Source organism: Tiliqua scincoides, chromosome 1, assembly GCF_035046505.1.
Source record: "Tiliqua scincoides isolate rTilSci1 chromosome 1, rTilSci1.hap2, whole genome shotgun sequence".
NCBI classification, from domain to species: domain Eukaryota; kingdom Metazoa; phylum Chordata; class Lepidosauria; order Squamata; family Scincidae; genus Tiliqua; species Tiliqua scincoides.
This window is the reverse complement of record NC_089821.1, coordinates 283767328-283779066: the sequence shown is the minus strand read 5'-3', so window position 1 is coordinate 283779066 and position 11739 is coordinate 283767328.

Genomic DNA, 11739 nt, shown 5'->3' with positions numbered 1-11739 from the left:
TCCTCCAGAACAGTCTGTGTGTATCTGATCCTCTCAAACTTATACCTTCATTTTCATAAGTAACTTTCCTTCTTGCACCTGTGACTTAAGTGATATATTAATGATAACCTACTTCTCAGTGTACAAATACTCAACAATTGCACCTCAACTATGTGCTTGACTGAAGTGGTTTTATGATTAAGTAGGAACTTGAACCTGGGAACCCTGCACTGAACCTCAAATTCAGAATGTCATATTGACCCTAGCAAGACTTGGCTCCTCAATTAAATTCTCTCCAAATCTGTAGTGTGACAACAGCTTTGTCACTAAGTGGGATAAATAAAATTCTAGAGTACAGGAAGAAGCATGCTTATGTAACTGTGTAACAGTAATGAAACAGTTTCATATTTAAAGACATCTAGGTCTTTGCCTGAGCTGTGCCTGCGGTGGAGACTACCTAAAAACCTTATATCATCCCCTTTCAGCTTTACCTCAGCTGAAGGAAAATTATATAAAATTGGTGAAGGCAAGCTTCTTGAGATGATTGGTTGTGGTGGTTGAAATAATTGCACACAATTGTTTCTACTGTATCAATGTGGTGGTTTTACTGTTGAACAGCTTTTTCCATTCTGGTAAGTCCCTAATGATCGTTTTTGAAAGAATTTAAAATGTAAGTTGTGCATTCAACAGTTGTCTTATACAGTTTTAAGTAGTCACTTGTATAAAGGTTGAGAAGTGTTATTTTTATTTCTGAAGAAGCAATGTCATGGTAGGCAGGGTTGTCATTTGTCAGTTGACTTTGCTACTTTCCTTATCCCCACATACTATACTTTTTAAATGTTTTGTCCAGTGGTTCTCAAACTTTTTAGCATTGGGACCCACCTAAAAAGTTTCACTTTACCAGTAGCTCAATTATCTATGGCTACAATGGTGATTGGGGAGCAGTGCTCCCTCCAAGTAGCAGGTCATTTAACCCTTGATGCACATGGCCCAATCTGCTTTGTTTTGTGAACCACCAAAAATTGGATCGTGACCCACTATTGGGCCACAGACCCTAAATTTGGGAACTGCTGGTTTAGTCAGTAATGCCCATTTGTTAGGTTTATGGCAAGCCCCAAGTCTAATTCTAGGTCTGCCCTGGGAAGAGGAACGGGGAGGGTTGATCAGGCCCTTCCACTCCCAGACCAGGGGGGATTGGTAAGGAAACCTTATCCATTCTGAGGTTGAAAATAGCTTCTAAATGAGCCATTTTCAACTACTGTGCCGTGGCACATTGGTGTGCCACGAGTGGTCCACAGATGTGCCACAGGAATTTGGGGGAAGGTCATTTATTAGTAGGGCCAATGGGGGATGTGAGCTACCTGCTGGCAGCGTCGTGTATCATGTCAATTGTCAAAAGACTGATGGTGCACTTTGACCATTTTAGTGCCTTGCCAGTTTGCCATGAGATGAAAAAGGTTGAAAATCGCTGTTCTAAATATCCATTAAAATCAGCATTATTGATTGTAACATGACAGACATAATTCTAAACTATGTCTTGCACACGCCACACACACACCCCTGGCCAGCAAGTTATATGTTACACCTGGGCTGGAAAAACGTGGTGACAGACTGCACCTTCCTCTTTCTCAGCAAGCCAAAAATCAATTGAAGGACATTACCTAGTCCATTATGGAAAAGGATGGGAAAATTTTCTGCCTCCTTGACTTTGTCTCTTATCTACATGGGATAGTCCATTTACTCTTGAATGAGAAATTTCCACTCCCGGATTGGCTTGTTTCTTACAGAATTAAGCTGTAATCCAGGCCGTTTCTCCCACTTGTTGCTCCTGCCCAGTGTTGGCTTGAATTATTGCTAGATCTTCTGTTGGCTGGGTGCCCCTTTCACCCTGGTATCACACTGGCTTTGATGAAGTACATCTGGGTTTGGGGACCTCCCAGTGGCTGGTTCAGATAGCTGGTAGGAATGGTGCAGTTATTTCTAGCAGAAATTTGGTCCACACCCTGCTCTTCAGAAGAAGAGCTTTTGCTTTGTTTTGCAACAGGCAAAGTTGCCAACAAACTACATCCTGTATGTGTCTTTGCTACCTCTCTTCAGGGTAGTCCTTCATCAGACTTGGCACTTCCTGTGGTCACTCCCCTCTCATACCCTTTGTTCTTCTAATTACCAGCACTTCTAAAAGAAGGGGCCCCCTAACATTATTAAGTAAGCCAACGGACACTTAATAATCAACACAGAATCCACATCTGGCAAAGCTAACTTTAATTGAATCCCAAAATGACTGCAGTGTGGTTCATTCAGTGAAGAGGGGAGGAGCAATGAGGAATGATTAACATTAGCCATTATGCATTAATTACAGCATAATCAAAATATTATTTGAGAAATTTATATCCCACCTTTCCCATGCTGAAGCAAATGCCCAATCTGCAAAGGAAAGCTCCATAAGAAAAATACAAGTATCACAGCAGTTAAAAAAGAAAAAACATCAAAGCATTAAAAACATTGATTTTAATATTTACATAAAACAAAGCTAAACCTAACACATCATTGAGCCACTGGGGGAACAAAATTAGTCCAGGGAAGTAGTCATGCCACAATAGTATTTCAGAGGCACAGAGGACAGATATCCTTTTAGCAACCAAATACCAGACAAAACTATGTTTTGAACCCTCAATAAAAAGCCATGAGAAGGGAGTAGTTCTCAATTCTCCTGGAAGGGATTCTGTAGTTGTGGCACCACTACAGAGAAGGCTTTGCCCTGAGCTGCCACCTGTCCCTTGGGACAGTGGTGGCACTTGTACATGAGCCCCCTCAAGATGACCTAAGAGGGCGAGCTGGAATGTGTGGAAGAAGGCAGTCTTTCAAATAATGGAGGGTCTTAAAGGTTAGAACTAGCACCTTGAGTTGGGATCCGAAGCAAATGGGCAGCCATTGTAGCTGCTGAAGTAGTGGTCCGGCAGAGTCATATTGACTAGCCCCCCATAACCAACTGAGGGCCCAATCCTATCCAATTTTCTAGTGTTGGTGTAGCAGTGCCAAAGGGGCATGTGCTGCTGTGGTAGGGAGGCAGTCACAGACACCTCCTCAATGTTCCCTCACCTCGGCTGCATTGCAGCTGCACCAGTGCTGGAAAGTTGGATAGGATTGGACCCTGAGCTACCAAATTCTGCACTAATTGTAGTTTCCGAACCATCTTAGAGGGTAGTCCCATGTAGAAGGTATCACAGTAGTCTAGACCTGAAGTTACTGTAGCATGAATCACTGTGGCCAGATCTAAACAGCTCTATGGTCTCAGCTGGCGCAACAGCTGAAGCTGGATGAATGCATTTCTAGCTATTGCTGCTATCTGGTTCTCCAGAGAGCTGACAGTCTAGGAGAACTTGTATATACATTGTAATGAGCATTAAGTTGTCAGCCATCCGTGGTCACAACATAGTACAGTCATCATATACAGTGGTTCTCAAACTTTTTAGCACTGGCACCCACTTTTTAAAATGTTACTCTAGCACCTGGCGGTCCTAACAGGCAGAGTGCATGAGGCCTGTGAAGTCCTTTGGGGTGGCCCCCAAAAGCCTGGATGCAGCCCCATCACCACCACCACCTCCTTCGGTCCTTTGCTCCCACCTCCTGTGGCTTTTTGGTCTCCCTGCCTTCTCCTTTGTTCCAGCTTCTCCTTTGGAGAGAAACTGCAATGGTTCAGCAGGGAGATAGAAAAGCCCCACCACACCTGCTGCTGCCTCCGCCACTTGCTTTCTCAACCTGTCAAATGACTTTGGCAGCTCAGAATGCAGAAATAATTGGCAATGTGATCATGTTACCCACCAATTACTTCTAGGTTGGCACAGCCAGGTGTCAAGGGTCAGGCAACCCCCTAGCTGCCCAAAGTTGGACCACCCTGCTCTATCAGAACCCACCTAGCTTTATGAGACTTAAAAAAAAAAAAAGGTGATACTGAAAGAATCTTGGGTCCCTTTGGGAAGAAAGGCAGGGTAAAAATGCTAAAAATAAATTTTTTTACAAGTACAATTTGCAAAAACTCAATCCATTTCCCATAACGAAGCAGCCCTAAATGAATAGCCTCAAGGCTTGAGGGGCCTAGTTATGCAACCCAGCTTTCATCTGGCCCCACTACTTGTCATTGACAGACTTGGGGGGGGGGAAAGATGCCCAAATGTTTATCTTCCTATATTTACACAAGCTTGCAAGCTGCAGGAGCTCAGCTCTTTGCAGGACAGTTAGCATCGCCTCAGAACTTGACAATTAGTTATCTGCTCTCTTCATCACCACACTGATGTACGGGGGGGGGGGAATCAAAGGGTAAATGCCCTGGGGCGCCATGCCTAAAGGGGGGCGCCACCTTCCTTGCCCCACCCAGGGACCTTCAGAGGGCCAGAGGAGGCCATGTGTGGCCTTCTCCAGTCCTCAAAAAGCCCCCGGTGGGGGGGGGGCAACAGTCAATCTGCCGCAGGGGGGACAGTGTTTTGCAGACCTGGCCCTGGGTGGCACAGGGGCCAGAATCACTATCAAGTGGGTCCTGATCCACAGTTTGAGAAACGTTGGTATAGTAGAGACTGGCAGAAAGTTGAGCCAGTCATGTTCTCCAAACATAAGTCTGACACACACGTTTGCAGAACCCATATGCATTTGACATGCAACTTCTCAAGAAATGCCTCAGCTGAAGAATGGGGTAAAGCAGGCTAACCTCACCTGACACATATGCCCCATGTCAATCCTTTGTGTAGTGTTCAGCTGGTCTCACTTTTGTGCTATATGTTTGCTGGGTTCCAAGGGCATGCCAGGATAAAGCTGCTGTACCTCTTCCAATACAATGTTTCTCTTCTAGCAAACACCAAGGCATAGGCTAAACACTTGGCATGGAACAACAGACACTATTTGTTGAACCTTCTCACCATGACATGGTAGGAAATGTATATTTGAGTGTGGATGTGTGATTATAATGGGTCAGATTCAGCACAAAGAAGCCATTTTGTTGTAGGCCATAAATAAATTAGCCATTTCTGGAATAAGAATGGCAGCTCTTGTGAACTTGCATATGTGTCTGTACACACCCAGCTTCTACTTGATAAAAGATGAACAAAAGGAGAAGGGCATCATTCATGAAATGGTTTCACTGCTCCCAATTGTTTCTAAGCACTGTTTCTACTTAGCATCATGAAGCATGCTATAGAAGTGCAAGGCACTGACACTTGCTGGGGGTAAACTGTGCCTGATGTCTAAAATAGTGATGGCTCTTTGCCTGTGCCTGTCTCCTCCCATGAAAAGGGTATTCAAGGGGATCAAGATGCAGTTTGTTTTAGCGGATTGTTTGTGTTGTCTGCTTCTTCCAGTCTAAGGATTAGGGCTAGGGAGAAACTAGGGAAGCAGTCTGCTACCATCCCCTCCAATTAATGCTAGCTGGTCTCTACCTCCCAAGTCAGATCAGCCACGCAGTTAATTCTGGCAGCTTGAGCCTAGGGTGCTTGTGCTACAAGCAAGACTTATGAAAGCCAATGGGAATGGAATCTCCACCATTTTGGGCAAAGTAGAGATAAATATAGTGTGATGCTGAGCACCAGTTTGATTCCCCCCCCCAATACATGGGTTGGTGTTGGAAAGCCACTGTGTTTGTTTTCTAACCTATTCGCTTCTTAAAAAGAAATTGCACAGCACTTAAAATTATACACACGCTTTCCTATATGGAGATGACATAAAGTGGTGGTAGTTGAAGGAACCCTCTTGCTGGGATTGTGATAGCTAGACTGTACTGTGCCACCTTACAAAATGCAACTATGTGGATACAAAATGAGTGGGGAATGGCCACTGTTAATAGGGCATTTCCCTGGTATAGCACCCCACTCAATCCCAATAATTCCCCTGAAGCTAAAGAATAAAAATGTTTTCCAATAGGATATCTAGAGCAGGAATGTCAAATTCATTTCATACAGAGGGCCACAGTTAGCTTTCATGGTGCCTGCTGAGGGCTGGAAGTGACATCAATAAGCAGAAGTTATCATTAAGCAGATGATGGCCAAAAATAACACTTTGTTCTCACATTGAAACTCATTAGCTGCAAATGACAAACAAAAATGTACAAATCTAGTTAAAAGCCCAATTATCAAGCTGGGACTACCCAATTATAATGGGGGAGATAAACAGCTTATGGGGGCCACATTTGGCCTGCAGGCCTTATGTTTGTCACCTCTGGTCTAGTCTAGAGTGTCTTATAACTTGCTACTAGGTGGTTATCACCAATAAAGTTCACACTTCTGGAGCCTTTCAGTCTTGTTTCATAGAGAGATTGTATGGCAGGCTATAACTAGCCTACTTTAGATCTACCTTCAGTAACTGGGGATTGGACAAGTTTCTGGAGGAAAAATCCATTATGGGTTACAAGCCATGATGCGTATGTGCAACCTCTTGATTTTAGAAATGGGCTATGTCAGAATGCCAATGCAAGGGAGGGCACCAGGATGCAGGTCTCTTGTTATCTGGTGTGCTCCCTGGGGCATTTGGTAGGCCGCTGTGAGATACAGGAAGCTGGACTAGATGGGGCTATGGCCTGATCCAGTGGGGCTGTTCTTATGCCATGTTTGAATAGCATAGATCAAACTGGCGCTGAGGGCTGTTTTAGCCTAAAGCAAACAAAGTGAATTTGAAAGCACAACCTGTCAGATCTTTTTAAGGAAGGAAATTCCCAGTGTCTTCAAGTATCCCAGTTTCTCCACATGTTCTTGCTTGAATATTTTCAACCATGTACCGTAAATGTTTCAAAGCTATCCTCTAATTGTGATTAATTTGAAGCAGGAGTATGAATTGAGTTATATGTAGTATGGATTCCTTATATTGCTTTTGTTCCACTTGGGGAAAAGAAACTAGATTAAGAGTTGCTCAGCTACTGAATTTTACATCTAATTCCATTTGCATCACTAAAGTTTGTTTTTAAATGCCTTTTGTAACCAACAATAGTTTTCTAAATTGTTGCTGGAAATCAGCCACCCTCCTGTTTTTTTTCCCCTTCGGATACCCAAAAGAGCAAATATAGATTTTTTAGAAAAGGAAAATACTGTAACTACCAATGACTTGGGCAGAAAAAATTTGGTAGGGTGGCCTTTGAAAAGGTAACATACATGCTTAGGCTGAAATCCTGAACACACTCATGTGGGAGTACTCATAAAACAAAGTGAATGTCATGCATAGAATTGCACTGTTTGTCAATGCATGAGGTATGTGAAACTGCCTTTACTCCTCTTAGCTTAAGGACAGATCAGACAGGATCAGCAATAATTTACTTGCTTCTGAAGTGACCATGCAAACTATATAGGACTTTACTTTAGCAGTATACCTGATCCCACAAAAACCTGAGCTGTATCCATCACACCTAGGCCTGGGGTCTTTTTATCTGATATTTGCAATGTCTAGAGGTGTTTGTTTCTGGTGAGTAAAATAGGATTACAGCCTAAGGCCCAAATCCTAACCCACTTTCCAGCACTGGCATAGCTGTGCCAATGGGACATATGCTGCATCCTGCAGTTGGCTAGCACTTATGGAGATCCAGTGGGGCTGTTCTTATGTTCTTATCTCCTCAAAGGAAGGAAATGTTTGTTCCCTTACCTTGGAGCTGCATTGCCCTTATGTCGGTGCTGGAAAATGGGTTAGGATTGTGCCCTAAGTCTAACTGAACACAAGGGGCTTACTTCTGAGTAAAATAAGTTTTCAAACTTCTAGTAATGTCATTTTTTTAGAATTTAATTTGACCTCTCTTAGGGCCCAGTCCTAACCCCTTATGTCAGTTCTTTCCAGCACTGGCATAGCGGTGCCAGTGGGACGTGTGCTGCATCCTGCAGTTGGGTGTCACTCGTGGAGGCCTCCTCAAAGTACGGGAATGTTTGCTCCCTTACCTCAGAGCTGCATTGCCCTTATGTCAGTGCTGGAAAGCACTGACATAAGGGGTTAGGATTGAGCCCTTAATCTCTCAAACCATTTTTTTTCCTGTTGAGATTGTGTGAGCCCCCTGGGGACATGTTTAGTATGTAGAAAAAAAACAGCAGGTTACATGGGATAGCGAATAAAAACTGTAATTACACAAACCAACATACATTTTGCTGTCTTAAAACGTTGGTTCTAATCCTGGGTGTACTTGGGGTGCTGATTCAAAAAATGGCATCAGTTTTTGCTCTATCATGTTTAGTTTCAGAGATATGGCATAGCCTTGTAAGGGCCTAATCCTATCCAATCTTCCAGTGCCGGTGCAGCCATGCCAATGGAGCGTGCATCGCACCCTGTGATGGGGAGGCAGTCCCAGAGGCCTTCTTAAAGTATGGGAACATTTGTTCCCTTACCTTGGGGCTGCAGTGCGACTACACTGGAGCTGGAAAATTGGATAGGATTGGGCCCTTAGTGAATAGTTCAAGCGACTTCCTCTTAAAGAAGCCTATGTCAAGGTGAAGAAAAGACTAACCAGCAGTTTGTTTAAAGGATGTCAATGCTGACTACTTAAAACTTGTGAGAAAATGTTAATTATAGGTTTACTTTAAGTATTAAAAGTTGGAACAGCAGATATGAAGGATTAGCTAATTAAATCTTGGGATGTGTTGTACATGAACTAATCTGTGACATTTTAGAGAGACTACAATCTTAGACATTTGTGGAACATGTTCAGAGATTCTTTATCAATATTTAATTGCATTCTGTTTTAGAGACACTAATGAAAGTTTATGTATGCATCAATTTTTTTACATTCTTGCTCTCGCACTTCTTTCAGAATATCTTGTCTTTAGTAAGGGTTAGCAGAGTATGTTAACAGAGAACGTACAGTAATGACCACTGACTCAGTGGTCAGGGAGTTGTTATGGGAAAAATTAAGTAAGCTTGCCATAGACCCAAGGCTCCTTTTTCTAATTAAAAGTCCTTACTCAGGCTCTATCTGTCAGATCTACTGCTCTCCTTCAGGTGACTTGACCCCCAAAATACCTGTCAAAAAGGGTGTGAAACAGGGCTGCCTTTTGGCCTCTATCATGTTTTCCCTCTTCCTAAACTTTCTGTCCCAAATTGATGGCCATCCTCCAAAGCTGGGCTCTACACAGATGATGTAGTGTTTTCTTCCACTCTCATGAAGGCCTGGGCCATCTCTTAAACAGATGCATAGATTATCTAGCAATGAACGACTAGACTGAATTTCCAGAATAGTAATGAAGGATAATCTTTGGGAATATTCCATATTTTATTCACTATTCTGAGGAGGAGTACAAGTGGCTTTGAAACTGAACTCTGATTTACTTGCTGATATCCACTGAAATCTTCTATGTTTCTAGTAGTAATTTATTGAACCCAATTAAGCTTCTATCAAAGTTCCAGCCTGTTTGTCGATCGGAATAGAGGAACTTGTCTTATGAGGCCTTTGACGCAGGTAATATTTTCTGTGTTCAAAAAGTGCTTTGCTTGTTACCTTGATGAAAACCCTACAACAATGCTGTAAGTAAGTACAGTAGTATTATCCCCCTATTGTGATTGAGGCTGAGGAGTGGTGTGACTGAGGGCGCAATCCTAATTGCACCCTAGGCCGGCCAAGTCCCTTGTGCCGGCCCAGGAGGGTCACAAACGTGCCATAAAGCACATTTGTGCTTCCTTGGGAGTTGGCTGGGCTGGCGCAGGGACAGACGCCGGCCCACGGAGGCTGCATTCAGCCTCCACACTGAATTGGGGAGGGAGGGTTGTGTCTGCAGATACTGGGGTCTGAGGAGGGCGGGGGAGGGCAGGCAGAGGGCGGTCCTGGGGGTGGGCAGGCAGGGAGCGGGAGGTGTGGCTGGGACCCAGCTGTTATGCCGAATCCCAACCTTGTTCCCCAAGCAGTGTGGAGTGGCTTGAAGCCACTCCGTTCTCCTCAGACTTGTGCCACCTCAGGAGGTGCTGCAAGTCCTGGGAGACCCATTGGGGTCGTGGAGGCTTACCCGGGCATAAGGGGAAGAGTTTCCCCTTGCCTCCGACTGAGTCATTTCTGGTGCCAATCTTGCACTGGATGCAGCACAGGCCTCGTGGCCCCTGTTCCAGCACAAGATAGGATTACGCTGAAAGGTTATCTTGTGAGTTCATGGCAGAAATTAGATTCATAGCTTAGTCTAGATTGGTTCCCCCCCCCCCCCAAGGTGTGCAGGTGCACACCTCTCAACCAAACTCCACACAGCTTGGAGCTCAATTGACCCAGAAGTTGACAATGGCATGATGACATTGTCAACTGCCAGGAAGATGCCGCTGGCTGCCACACAGCACAGAAGGACTCCACACAGTGCTGCAAGCACTGAATCTTAGACAGAACACTGGTCTAGCTTACTACTGTGCCAGCTTTCATGACACCGTCAGATAAAAAGTTCCTTTCTTCCAATACAAAAGAAGCATTTTTTGGTTGATTACTAAAGTTTAGTTGATTTACAACCTATGATAATGCATAAGTAGACAGCTGGGACTATAACAACAGTTTGTAGGATAAGATTACTTTAGTAAGAAATCATATACTTGGAGCAGCTTTACCTATAGAGGTTTTTTTGCTGGATTTTTTGCATGCTGTGTACATGTGGTCACCTGTCCACAGAGTGAGGCTGCAGCTAATTGTGGTTTCTTAACATATGTATTAGCACTTATAAAACCACCCTTGTGTGAACAATTATCATGTGATAATCTAGATACAGATTGTGTTAATTCCTACTTTGAAAAATTTAACACCTAAAGCAACTGGCAACTAAACAAAGTAACAGTACCTTCTACAACAGCTATTAAAGAATACTGTGGTCTTCAGCTGAAGCTATGACTGCAAGCTGTGCCAATGTCTATATAAACAAATCAGCATAGTACATGGATTTCGTAGTTATCAGAGAATCTTTCAAACGATGTAAATTGCCTCTGGTCAATTTGAAATCAAATATATATTCTAAGTATAAATTCTAGTGACATTTTTAATTATAGTGATGGGAAATGCCAAAAAACAAGTTAAGTATGGTGATTCACAATAGGGCTGGTAGTGCCCCTGCTGCCAAGAATAAAGTCTATCGAAGGGGGAAGGGTCTCCGATCTTACACAACAGGTAGGACCAGTGATTAGTATTGAACTGATTAGTCACTACTTCGTTGGCATCTGGTCTAGAAAGCTTGGATTTAAAATCCCCTAGAAAGCCTGAGAATGCTACAGCTGTCAACTCTCCATCTCCATCACAGAACCAATGGCTTTCCACCTCATCAGCCCCCAGGAGAACAAACAAAACCAATGGCTTTTACAGCACTTCAGTGCCATCCTCTGCATGCTTACTTAAAGAAAGGCCCCTAGAATTCATTGGGGCTGACTACCAGGTAAACGCCCAGAGGATGGTAGCTTTAACATAAGAGCACAAGAAGAGCCCAACTGGTTCCGACAAAGGCCCATCTAGTCCAGCTCCCTGTATCTCACAGTGACCCACCATCTGCCTCCGAGAGCACACAAGACAACCAGAGACCTGAATCCTGGTGCCATCCCTTGCATCTGGCATTCTGAGGTCACCCACTTTGAAAATCAGGTTGCACATACCCATCACAGCTTGTGACTTGTAATGGACTTTTCCTCCAGAAATCTGTCCAATCCCCCTTTAAAGGCATCCAAGCCAGATGCCATCGCCACATCCTGTGGCAAGGGGTTCCACAGACAGGAGGTCCACATTCCGTGGCAAGGGGTTCCACAGGCTAACTACACTGGGTAAAGAAACATTTTGTCCTGACTCTGCCAGCGTGGGGAGGGGAG